General features: G+C 40.4%; 1 protein-coding gene across 6 annotated transcripts in view; it reads right to left on the reverse strand.

Annotated features, from left to right (window-relative positions):
- Positions 1-12640, reverse strand: part of LOC115343861 (SAM domain-containing protein SAMSN-1-like) — a 96710-nt gene that overhangs the window by 41288 nt on the left and 42782 nt on the right. The window lies entirely within an intron of this gene.

Below are 12640 nucleotides of genomic sequence, written 5' to 3' on the forward strand. Positions count from 1 at the left end.
CTGAAACAGCATGTGGGAACAACAACAGAGCAGAGTCTAAGCTTGTTTAAGCACCTGTCAGGTTGCAGAGCAGCAGGAATACCCTCATTATGCCAAGTCCCGGGAACTGTGAATTCAGCCTTTCTCAAACTGTTAGGCTTCCTTCTCTTCCTGAAAAAATATTTTTGTGATTCTTCCTTCTCTTATGCTAATCCTTTGCCACTAAGGTCAATGGAGTCACAAAGAAATATGGCAGGGACAGCCTATCACTACCAGAGCTCCTACTGAATTTAAAGATGTGTCTGGTACAAAAAGCGGTTGCTACTCTGTGAGTATGAAAAAGTGTCTCATTGCCAGGCCCTCAGACTGTGTCCTTGGCATGCTCCCAACACTGCCTGGCCTAAAGGGAAAATGAAGTACCAAGAACTTATCTCAAACTTTGATCCCAACACATTCTCCTGCATTAGCAGTAGATGAACAGATCAGTCATACCTACACTATGTCAGGTTAGCACTAACACTAATAAAAATCTATACTATTGTGACAGAAGGATTCTCAAGGAGATTGGCTTTCACCTATTGAACAAATCCCTTTCTTATTACCTTGAAGAGTAAGAGCCAAAGTTGTATCTATATCTTCTAGGTATTCCTGTTGGGAAAACTCAAAGTCAGCAAGGTTGGTATCTTGTAAAGCACAGCCACAGGCTTATCCAGCATCTGTGTAATAATTTCGAACAGAAATATGTACGTCACTGGTGGTTTTCCTGTACAATTTATTGTAAGAAGAATGCACGTTACTGTCTGTGATGGATAACAGAAAGTAACTGGCAGGACGATGCTGCTGTGGGTTCAAGCATGTAAGTGAACACCATGCTGTTTCTCAGAGTGAATGTTAAAATGTAGCTCAAAGCTACATCGCGATGTTCATGCCTAGAACATCTCGATGGATTTTGTTAGTGAACACTGAGATTACTATTAAGCTACAAAGGCATTTTATACCACGTTATTTGCAGATTTATATGACTTGTTTCATAGTCATCCAGCTGAAGCTCAGACTCCCAGAAATGCATTTACAGATAGAGTGACAATTGCCTTGCACATCTATTCAGAAAGCTCAAATATGAGATTTTTGATAAAGAGAACTGGTATAAAAATAAATTTAGGCTCTCTGTTTTAATCTCATACACAAAACATGACATGCTTCGTTCAGCATTTAGAAGACCAACTTAATGCACAAGCACTGGAAGTGCAGCAGGGGATTTTTTCAAGGTATGTACATGATGTCTGCCAGCCTATCTCTGATTAGAATCAAGATGAACAGAAGTAAATTTTGATTAACTCTAATGTGCAGCCTGCTGTCAGGAAACTCTTTGTAGTTTGAACTATCTTTTACCAGTAAACACCTCCTGCTGAATTTCTTCACCAATGTCAGAGTGTTAAGTCGCTGTGTCATCACAGCGTTAGTACTGCCGTGCAAATGCTAACATGGAAAGGAATAAAGTACAGTACACTACATATTCACTTGCAGGGCTTCAATTTCATTTTGCTTCTAGAGGAAAATGCTATTCTTCCTTTCTGCTTGAACATAGTTTCATGTCGGTGAAGTTCATAATTTGGAAGTGACAGAGAGGGACAAGATGGCTTTATTTGTAATTGTTTTTAAAACTTACTTTCTACCCATCTAACTGATATGATAGCTGATTGATAGCCAGCAGAAACACAAAAAATCTTCATCTTCAAGGATAGGTGATCAGTTTCAATCTTACATTTCATTTTCTTTCCTTACAACACTCTGTACCAGACCTGTGGGCTTATCTGTTGCAACACTTGATTCAGGTGCTAACATTAACGGCAATACCTTCAAAATTAAGCAGGATGTGGCTCAGGCTAGCTCCATCAACAGACCTGCCAAATCACACATACTGGGAATGAGACCTGAGCAGTCGATTTGCTCCCATGCTCACTTCCAGGCCTGAACCTCACTGCAGGGAGGTCTGGCTCCTGCACGTCTGTCTGGCAGGTGTGGGTGACTACCCTGATCCATCAGCCACTTGCTCCAGTGGGTGACAGAGGGTAGGCAAGCTGCAGCCATGCTGAGCTCCCCCATAAAGAAGAGGAGGCACTTTTCCTGCTGGCGTTCGGCACCGAGTTCCTCGCTGAGGAGGACTGGCCAGGCGATTGCTGCACCCTGTGCTGGTCACTGTTAGTGCCCTGCTTGCCTTACTTGGAGATTCATGGGACGCTTTGGGCTGTGGCTGAATTGAACGGTCACAACTGAGTAAGTTGCCCCAGGTCAGCTGAGCCTCACTAACGGGGTAGGAACTTGCTCTTAGTCCATCAACAAGATGAAGTGAAGCACAGTCACATAAATTTATTTCATTAAGGATTTAAGGTAACATACTTCACCTCAGGCTGTGGACTAAAAGCACTCACAGGGACAGTCATGGTACTCAGTAGGTATAAAGTAATTACTTACATGTCAGCAACTTGTCTTTGGGGAGAGAAGGGAATGGAAAGGGGAGGCTGTCTCTGAAACTGTGATCTGTGGAAAGAGAGATGGATGCTTTGCCTCTTCACAAATACCCCGCTTTTCTTCTGGATTCCCTCCACCAATCTTGATCTTTTTTCATCGTATTATCAAAGTCCTTCCCCTCTCACTTCCCCACAAAGTATATGAGCTTTTGATTCACACCTTGCATACCACTTCTCTAGAGAAATATTTTTTACCTCGTACTCTCACTTATCTGATAGTTTTTACTTCTTTCACATGTGTTATCCTGTGTGTTTTCTGTCTCCTTCACCTTGCTGCTGCCACAGAAAGCAGAGGCTGATGAAAAGGCAACAAAACTTTTCCCTCCAATGGCTCCATCCATGATCTGCTAAAAGTTCTACTGAGCTACAGACAGCAAACTGGAGAGGAGTCTCACTCCAGGAGCAGCAAAACTCTGAAAGCTAGATAAAGGCCTGATAGTTTACAGCAAGTAATTTTTTTAATATATGTACAAACTGGTGAAGAGAAATGTTAATATTATGCTCCTCTTGTTTGGGAGATGCAAGTTCACAAAAATCTTTGAAACATCTTTGGGTTCAAACACCCCTATAAACCTAAATAATAATACCTAAACCCCTAAAAAAATAGCACCCTCATGTACCACACACAGAAACTCATTACATTAAGAAAACAAAGTTTTAAAGCCAAGGGAAGGCAGAATTAATGTTATCTGTGATACCTGAATCTTACCCCCATGCATGTATGTTTTGTGATGCAGTCTTAATGATGCAACTTCAATATTTACCACTTTTTCTCTACTGAATGTCTGTCTCAGTGCAAAGGATGAATCCGAACGGATGTGTCAGAGCCTGCAAATAAACTGTTTGAACTCCTGCCCTTTTGGTGCACAAGCTGGTATGTGTATTCTTGCTCATGCAACAATTGTCTGATGTGTAAAATCACATACTATCCCTATTTTGCAAATGAAGCCTGAGGCAGACAAGTTAAGTGATTTGTCTAATATCACACAAGAGGTCTGTAGAAGTGCAGGGAATTGAATCTGCATTATCTACATGCTTAATCACTGGATCGTGATTCACAGAGTTAAGGAAGCTATGCTGCTATGAAGAACTGGAATAAGGATTTCTTTTGTTATTATAGTTCAGTGAAATGTTAAGAAATTATGTTAAAACTTATTCACTTTGCAGTTGATCATTGACTGCACATAATCCTCAGGTTTTGACCCTGTGGTCAGATGTGCAGAAAATTTGAGGGAATGCAGCTGCAAGCTAAGTTTGGGGAGTTTGACTTCAAGGCTTTCAGGCTGAAAAATCTGAATAATATCCTGCCTATCTTAAAATGGTCACCAGAATTAACTGATTTTGCCCTTTTCCACCTGTACACATCTTGCTGTAGAATGTGAGCTGCCATCTGTATTTATCTGAGAAGAAGAACTGTCTTGTGAGCTAGCACGGCAGCTAACACACTAGTCCCCTGTCATAACATGTATTGCTGTACTGCCACGCTGATTAATTTTTAGGGGAGTTATGTGGAAGCAAGGATGATCTGTGAGGAAGGAAATCTAGGTATTAAACCACCTACACAATCCAGAACTAAATATAGAAACCCTCAAAATATCTGTAAAAGTTTCTGTCTCATGATCTTAAACTATCTGAACTCGATTTTCCCACTTCCCACGCGCTGTTTGTCGTCATTTCTTGTAGTATGCTATCAAACGTAAGTTGTAGGCAGAAGTCAATGAGAAGTTTCATGTGATTTAACCTAATTCATTTGGTCCTTTCACAAAAAATATTCAGCCAGATTTCTTCAAATGGATTGGAGTGTAAACACTTCCAGCAAGAATTATGTTATGTTCAAGTTTCCAGTTTGCTTTGCTTATGTATTAGGGAAGGTGAAATTCTTCAATCAATTAAATGTCTACAGAAAGTCAGTCCAGAAATTTCGTTACCATAGGTGAATTCCTTTGAAAATAAAAGAGAATACTCAGATACAAATCATTGTCCAGTTCTTTCTGAAAAGCCCTGGTCTTTGTTATCTAATGATCTGTGCATATACCTGGAAGTATTTAAATAGCAGAATTAGAGGTGTGTCTGCTGTGTGTCCATTGTTTCACTTCCAATCTTATTTTTCAGGCCCTATTCTTGTTCATTTTACCCACAATTATTTTTTCAAAGTGGGATGAAAACCCAGTATTCAAATTAAATTTTCAGTTTCTAAAAACTAGTTTGAAATTATGCAAGACATACCCTGCTTTTGGAGAATGTCATGACAGAAGTACTTATTTTACTGGGCTTTGAAACACATTCATTATAATAATGCGGCAGCCCTGGAAATCTTAATGCCTTTCTGGCACTGAAAATCCTCACTCTTCCATTTATGCCATTGCTGAGCATTGATATCCCGTGACTTTTCCTACATTTCTGTGTGAGGGAGATGAAAACAGAACTAATTTCTTCTGATTTATGAAAGGCTTATTTCACAAATAGGCTTTACAGGAACACTTTAAAGCATACAAAAATGACTTATGGAAGAGAATAACTGGCTCAATCTACACTCACAAAACAAGCAAGCAAACATAATCAGCTCCTGAGCCAGCTCAGAACTTCCAGAAAATTAATGTTCACTAAAAGAAAAGTCATTTGAATTATCTAGGGAAGAAGACGAGGCATTGTTGTATGCACTGCTACCTACCACCTATGTATTCTTGTAACTTAAGGGTGGTAAGGATCCTTAGGTCATCTTAGATTGTGGCTTCCTTACTGAAGCCTTAGCCTCAATACAATCTATTTCTTTCAGTATGCAAAAGTGCATTATTCTGGCAATTCTAAAGGATGCTAACAGGAAGTCATCCTTTCATCAGACAGTTTGTTATCAACAACTGCAGTTAGTTTAATTATATTTTGACTCTTAATCATGTTTCATGAAGCAGGTAGCATTACTTTTTTTTATTAAGAATTCATATGCCATTTACAAAGAATAAGTATATGAAATGCATAATTTTCCCGGCACTTTCAGCAATTATATTCCCCTTCATACTACATTCATGACAGTAATCCGAAATAACCTTTCATTTCTTTCTCTAGCTGTAGCTCTGCAGTGCCTAACAGCTATGTTAAAAGCAAACACATGAAATCTGCTGAGATGAATTGAAATGTTCGTCTCTAGTTATCTGTAACCATATTAAGGATGTTGTGGTATTTAAAAATATCTTTAAGATATTTAAAAATATCTTAACCAGGACATACTGCAAATAAATTCACTTAATTATCATTCTGCCTTATATATACTAGCAAGTACTAGCAATCCAACTTTACAGAACAGTCCAGCAATGTTTGGAGGGAAAAGTTTGGAACTGTTAAGCTTTTTAGTAGAGTTAGGTATATGTACCTCTAAGATTAATGGAAAGTGTGACATAATTCCCTATATAGCTATGAAAATTCTAGTAAGGTATTAAAAATATAAAATAGGACAAGAGTTACCATAGTGAAGAGCAGCAGCATCAGATTTTTCATATTTTTTAAAACCTGCTTTGAGACTGCATGGTCAAAGTCAGCACAGATGAAGACACTAAATTTCTAAATTTTTCACACTACTATGCAGGTAGTAGCAAAAATCATTGCAGGATTCAGAGTGGCAGTGACAGATATTTGCTCTCAGCACAGTGCAATGGTGCAGCTACAGTGAGGCTGGACACCCTCCTAGGCTCCTCTCTTCCAAGCACAAAGCTTGAGAGATGAAGCCTTGCGCTTTAAGAGGTGATTTTGTCTCACTTTTTGTATTTAACTGAAGCAAGCCATACGATATTTACCAACTTCCTGATGTAATAGTTTCTTAAATAAAGCTCCCTGTGACAGGAGACAAAGTAAGACTCTACAGACACTGAAGCATGAAGAAAATGAATACTCTTAAGTTCACTAGCATTTGTATCTTTTTGGCTGAGTCCATATTTTGCTTGGTATTTCCAGGAAAAGCAAACACTGAAAATTCAGACATGGATCTTGACTTTTCCCCAGTTTTAAAATCAAAGCTATTCAAATTTCACCAGCATTTGACTACAACAAACATGCATAAACATTTCTCAATCACCACACCTTCACAAGGCTTAAAATTCAAAATAAGCTTACACAAGCTTCTGGGACAGGGTTTGAACTGGGAAATAGTGAGTGCTTTTGAATTTAACCATGTGCTAGATTCAGCTGTAGCACTGTTCCTTTTTGTCTATCAGTTTATGTATCTTCGAAGACTCGGCAATCTGGGGGCATGGAGTTGGGGGGTTAGCTATCTCTTTACCCTGCAAGAGAGGTGCTGAGTACACAGGGTGAAGGGCTGAGCTGCTGGCCTGATGGGGAGAGCAGGGTAAAAGGTGAAATTAGCTAGAATGTTATAAAAAGCAACAGGAAAACTGTCGGGGGGCTTGTAAATGAAGATATGATAAGATGAAAGAAAAGCAGCTGGGGACAGTTTTATGTCTTAGAAAACAAATCCTGTTTTCATGTCTCAGCCACAGATTATCACCTGAACACCCATCAATCATGGTCTTGACTGCTTTGTTTACTGCCACCCTTTCAGCTGCTCTTCATCTCTTCCCTGGGCAAAGACTTTGGTCCTCAGCTTGGGTACAGCTGAGCAGGACTTCCTAACATCAGTAGAAAACAGATTTATACTTGGTGAGGATCTGGCTTCCTACCTTGTCACTGAAATAGGAACAAGCAAGACCTACAGCTTTTAAAAGGACCACTTATTACTGACACTGAAGCAGCTAGAGTGACCAGAGCAGTTGAAAATTGGTGTCTCAGAAAAGCAATATGGGGATTTCCAGGCATTCTTTTTAGTGCTTGTCCTGGTTTCAGCTGGGATAGAGTTAACTGTCTTCCTAGTAGCTGGTACGGTGCTATGTTTTGAGTTCAGTATGCGAAAAAAGTTGATAACGCTGATGTTTTCAGTTGTTGCTAAGTAGTGTTTAGACTAAAGTCAAGGATTTTTCAGCTTCTCAAGCCCAGCCAGCGAGAAGGCTGGAGGGGCACAAGAAGTTGGCACAGGACACAGCCAGGGCAGCTGACCCAAACTGGCCAACAGGGTATTCCATACCATGGGACGTCACATCCAGTATAGCAACTGGGAAGTGGGGGCGGGGAATCGCCGCTCGGGGACTATCTGGGTGCTGGTCGGCAGGTGATGAGCAATTGCACTGCGCATCATTTGTACATTCCAATCTCTTTATTATTGCTGTTGTCATTTTATTAGTGTTATCGTTATCATTATTAGTTTCTTCTTTTCTGTCCTATTAAACCGTTCTCATCTCAACCCACGAGTTTTCCTTCTTTTCCCGATTTTCTCCCCCATCCCACTGGGTGGGGGGGGAATGAGTGAGCGGCTGCGTGGTGCTTAGTTGCTGGCTGGGGTTAAACCATGACAGTGCTATATTTGTGCCAAATGAGGATTCAAAATGTAATTGAGAAAGCTCTTCTAAGGCACGTTCAGGTGTCTCTCAACAGAAAGACATTAGGTCAAGAAAGAAAAAAAATGGAGAAAACAGTCAAATTGCTTAAGAAAATTGAGCAGCCAGAAAGTCCATTAAAGTCCACAGCATTCAAGTGTGCAGGAGAAACTGCCGGCTGAAATGAAGTAGAAATCTTCCCACAGCCATTTTCTGGACTCTGCAAATGGTCAAATGTAGTCTTCAGGTCTGAAGCACATTTTGCTAGAGAAGAGCACTCTGTTGTGTTTGTTCATTACTGGCTGTCCATACTCTTCCTCCCTGCTCCACTAACCTAGAGAACAATGATCAGTCACTGATATCACAAGAGATCTAGTAACCTGTGTAAACCTCAAGGCAGTATACAGCACGTCTTTGAGAACCGAGATGATCACGAGCAGCTGAGGCAGTACAGAGTGCAGGATAAGAGCAATCACAGCAAGCAAGGAAGCAAGGCCATTATGGGGCAAGCAGGAACCAGAACCTATTAAGGAGAATATGTCAGGAAAAGTTAGGACAAGAAAATGCCCCAAAATAGAGCTGAGAAGCAGAGTGTTTCTTCAAGAAACAAATGAGCATCAAACTAGACATGTTTACGAAGGGTCAAAGGGAGATGCTGAGAAATAGTTTGTCTGGCAAGAAAGCAAGCCAGACCAGGAGGAAAGCAAAAAGTCACAAAGTCACTGAAATGACAGAGAACCATGACCGTAATAGCAGGGCTAACATAACCATGATAAGACCATAACACATTCCTGAGAGGAATATAGAGAGTATGAACACAGGCTTTGGCATAAAGTCACTTGCAGTTTCCCCAAACTTATTTTTCATCCCACCACAATGTAATGCATTCATATCAGATAGAAACCAATCCTTTGAATCTTTCTACTCTCCTCTTAAGCTGAAAATGGGAAAGAAAAGGTATCTTGCTCTGCAGCACCCTTAGGTTTTTTATTTTCTCCTCACCAAAACCCCAGGTCTTCTCTAGTCTTGGGAAATGACCCTCGTCTTTTCATTCTCACTGAATACCAAACACAGGTTGCAACAGATACATATTCTTATGATATTAATGACTAAATCCTTCTTCTGTTAAACCTAACCGTGCTTCTAAGATACTGCAGGAAGAGAAACGCGCTTCCAGTAGCTCTCTGCTGATTTGTCTCCAACAGGAGATGTTGTCTTCTCTCCCTTTCCTGTAAGGATGCCTGTGTCATCCTATAAACACAGCTTCCATATTGCACAGTTATTGGGAGAGTGGATGGGTCAGCCAGTGAAGTAGCATGTTAAAGTATTGAGGGAGAAAGGGACTCAGCTTTTCTCTCTCTGTCTCAGGCTGTCCAAGACAGTCTAGGAACCCTTTTGTGAAGAGAACCCCTCAGTTGTGACCCCACTATGTGCTCCACTCTGTGCTTGTTTCAGGGCCAGTCAAGCCCATCAAGCTCCTGTACTTTCCAAACTTCTGACTCTAGATTTTCCATGCCTTACATGAGGTTGCAAAAGTCTTATGAAATTGCACAGATTGAGAAAAAGCAATAGAAGGCAGAAATGGCTTGTATAAAAGTCATATGGACATGGCACTGCCAAGTATACTACTTTGTTAGGGTAGTGAAGATCTTAGCATAGGAATAACAGAAGGGAAGCTTCTAGTAACCACAATTTAAAAAAAAAAGAAAAAAGTCTGAAACAGACAGCTGAACTGTTTTCTGCAGGGCTAAGCTTGAGGAATAAAAAGAAGTATAAAAACCAATAACCTTTCACATTAAGGTCAAGTGGTTGTTAAAGTGGTGTCTGGACAATCTTTTCTTCCATCCTCCGCCTGACTTTCAGCTGATTCATAACATTACAATTTCTATGCCCAATATAATTTGTGGTAATATGAAAATATGCAGCATAGTAGTTTTTTTTATCCAGGCATTTTTTTTTCTTTTTTTGCTGAAGTATTCAGTATTTTCTTAAATATATTCTTTACTTTCTAAGGAAGAACTATCTGCAAATTACATCTTCTTAGGAAGAATATCAGTAACAATAATTTCACATGGCAATCTTGACACACCAAAAAAAGCAATGCTCTGTGTTGCCCCTAGCAAAATTTTGACCAGCCACTAATTATATTGTAAACAGCCGAACAATGCAGAAAAAAAAATACCTATGTCTAAGTTCATTTTGCACAAAGTTGCTAACGGTGGCACCGTAGCTATAAAATGGTAACACAGCACACAGTTCTGTATTTAATTAAAGGACAGAAATACAGATTTCTAAAATGTTTTCATAATACATGAAGGTGGGCAGGATGGATGAGATTTGAGTTGTCTCCAATGTCCCTGTGCCGGAGGCAGTCAGCTAACACAGGTGTTTATTGTGCGCTTAACTGCGGGAGGCTGAAGGAAGAGTAGCTGGAGGAGTTTGGTGAGCCTGTTCTAGCTGAAGACTGATGTAACATTTGCAGTGTGTGCTCACAGTTCTTGTTTAGGTGACCAGCTTGGATGATCTCTGCCAGCCTTTTTATTGTTTTAGGTGAAACAAACAATGCCAATATGAAACACCACAAGGGAGGCCATGTAAAGTGCTGAGGAGGAAGAAAGGTGTCAAAGGAAGAAACTGGAGGAAGGGAATTAGGATCGCTCATATTTTGTCTCCCTGAACAGCAATCTATCATGAAGAGATCCAGGTCTTTTTCCTCGTGATTACCGGAGAGCACTACTTAATTTACTATCTGTAATTCAAGCTTTAATTCAGGCTAGGCTCAATCAGCTTTGTGTATGTTGCTGAGATGAGTCTCGATAATATGTGTCCAACCTAGATATTTGTCTGTTGCCTAAACAAGATCAGCCACAGTTTGCTGATGGAATAGCAGAGTCTTGAATCTTAGTCTTGCCTCTACCAGTTTTGCCTGTCTGCCTCAATTCAGGGCATACCAACTAGCATTTCAGCAGTACATCTCAGGCTATCTCCTCCACATCATGCTGCAGCAAAGACAATAGAGTAGTAGCCAAGCCAAGAAAATGAAATGATACTTTACTCACAGAACCAAAAAGAGTATTACGGAATATATTGGTTTATAAGTAAATCAACATCAGAAAGAAAATCTGCGTCATCCCCAGTGTCTGATCCCATCATAGCAAAACCACCAGTGTCGGCTTTTTTGATTCTTAAAAAGCAAAACTGAAAATCCAGTCTTTATAATATTCAATTGAGCCAGTTGGCAGAATGCAAATGCAAAGAATGAGATGTCTTGCCATTGCCTGTAATCTAAATCTAAAGACACTAAGCCCACAGAGATACATTAAAGTCAGGGCACCCATCAGGAAAGCAGATGGCAAAATAAACAATAATGCAGAAAAAAAAAGCACTAAACCTCTTGCTGGCAGTTAATAGTAACATGGGTAGGACAAATCTCACCAGGGTAGAGAACCTTAACAGCCTGTTTGTGACAAAATGAAATAAAATGATTTGAATTGACACTTATGCTCTCATAAATCTGACCGACACATCTATTATTACTATTTTGCCCTGGGACTTCAGCCTTAGCTTGGGATGCTGAAAGTTGCTTTCATTAGGAGCAGGCATATGATGGAGCCTAGCATCCCTGACACAATTCGGTTTCTACAGAGTCCTATTTACTGGCAGACAGGAGGACTCACCCGGCAGAGCACAGTCTTTGTTCACAGCTCCCAGCCTATTTCTGCCAACGCTCTGCCCCGAAGGTCTGCCTCCAGGGGCTCTCCCTAGGAGTTTGCAGTGCTGAGGATGTCTGGGGTTTCACTTCTGTACCTTTCTCAGCCTTTTTTAGGAGTAGTTTGCTTTCTCTCTCTTCTAATTACAGTTCCATCAATCAAAGCTTTAGCCTTTCTGTTTTCTATGTCAGATCCCAGGAAAATCTTCTAAGCTACATTCAGCTAGATAAATCCCATGTTTCAGGTACTGCCTGTTGTTATGTCAGCTACTGTGTCATTGAAAAGAAACTGAATGACTACCTCCATGTATTCAGAAGTATGGTTGCTATATTGACCCACACATCTATGTGTGTGGACCTTTCCTAATGATATATGAGCACACGTTGCAGAAAATGCTCTTTTCAGCAGGACACTCTCTGATCTAAGGTTATGGTTGTTCAGGTCTCCATGTGAACACTCAGCTGGCAGGTTTCAGCAGGTATAGATGGTTCAGATGCACTTTCCTGGGAGCTGGCCTTATTGCACAGTGAGAAGCAGCTCTGTCCCTGGAGCACTGTAGAGGGAACGGGCATAAAGGGAAAAGAGGCTACTCTTTACTACTTCCCTGATATATTTCAGTCAACCAGTCACCCTCCATGTGCTTACCACTATGTGGAGTGCCAGAAGACCTGCTGTGCCCAGTGAGGAGAGGGAGAAAAGCCTCATCGCAGTGTCCATATTTTTTATATCTCACCAACTAAAGTTTTTCTTGGTTTTGTTTTTCAAGTTTTAAACAGCCCTTTAAAAAAAGCCAGCAATTAAAATAGAAAAGCCTCCTCCAGGTAGCTATCCAGAAAGATAATTTCAGATCAAGATTAAACTCTGCTCCTTTGTATCTGGCCCTAAAAATTTCTTGCTACCACAAAGGTAATTGCAGACATAGGTTCCACCAGCTGAGCCGATCCAAGAAGGCAGAAACACCAATACCTCTTCAACCTCTGACATTTGTCTAAATAACTAAATA

This window comes from Aquila chrysaetos, chromosome 7 (assembly GCF_900496995.4).
Source record: "Aquila chrysaetos chrysaetos chromosome 7, bAquChr1.4, whole genome shotgun sequence".
NCBI lineage: Eukaryota > Metazoa > Chordata > Aves > Accipitriformes > Accipitridae > Aquila > Aquila chrysaetos.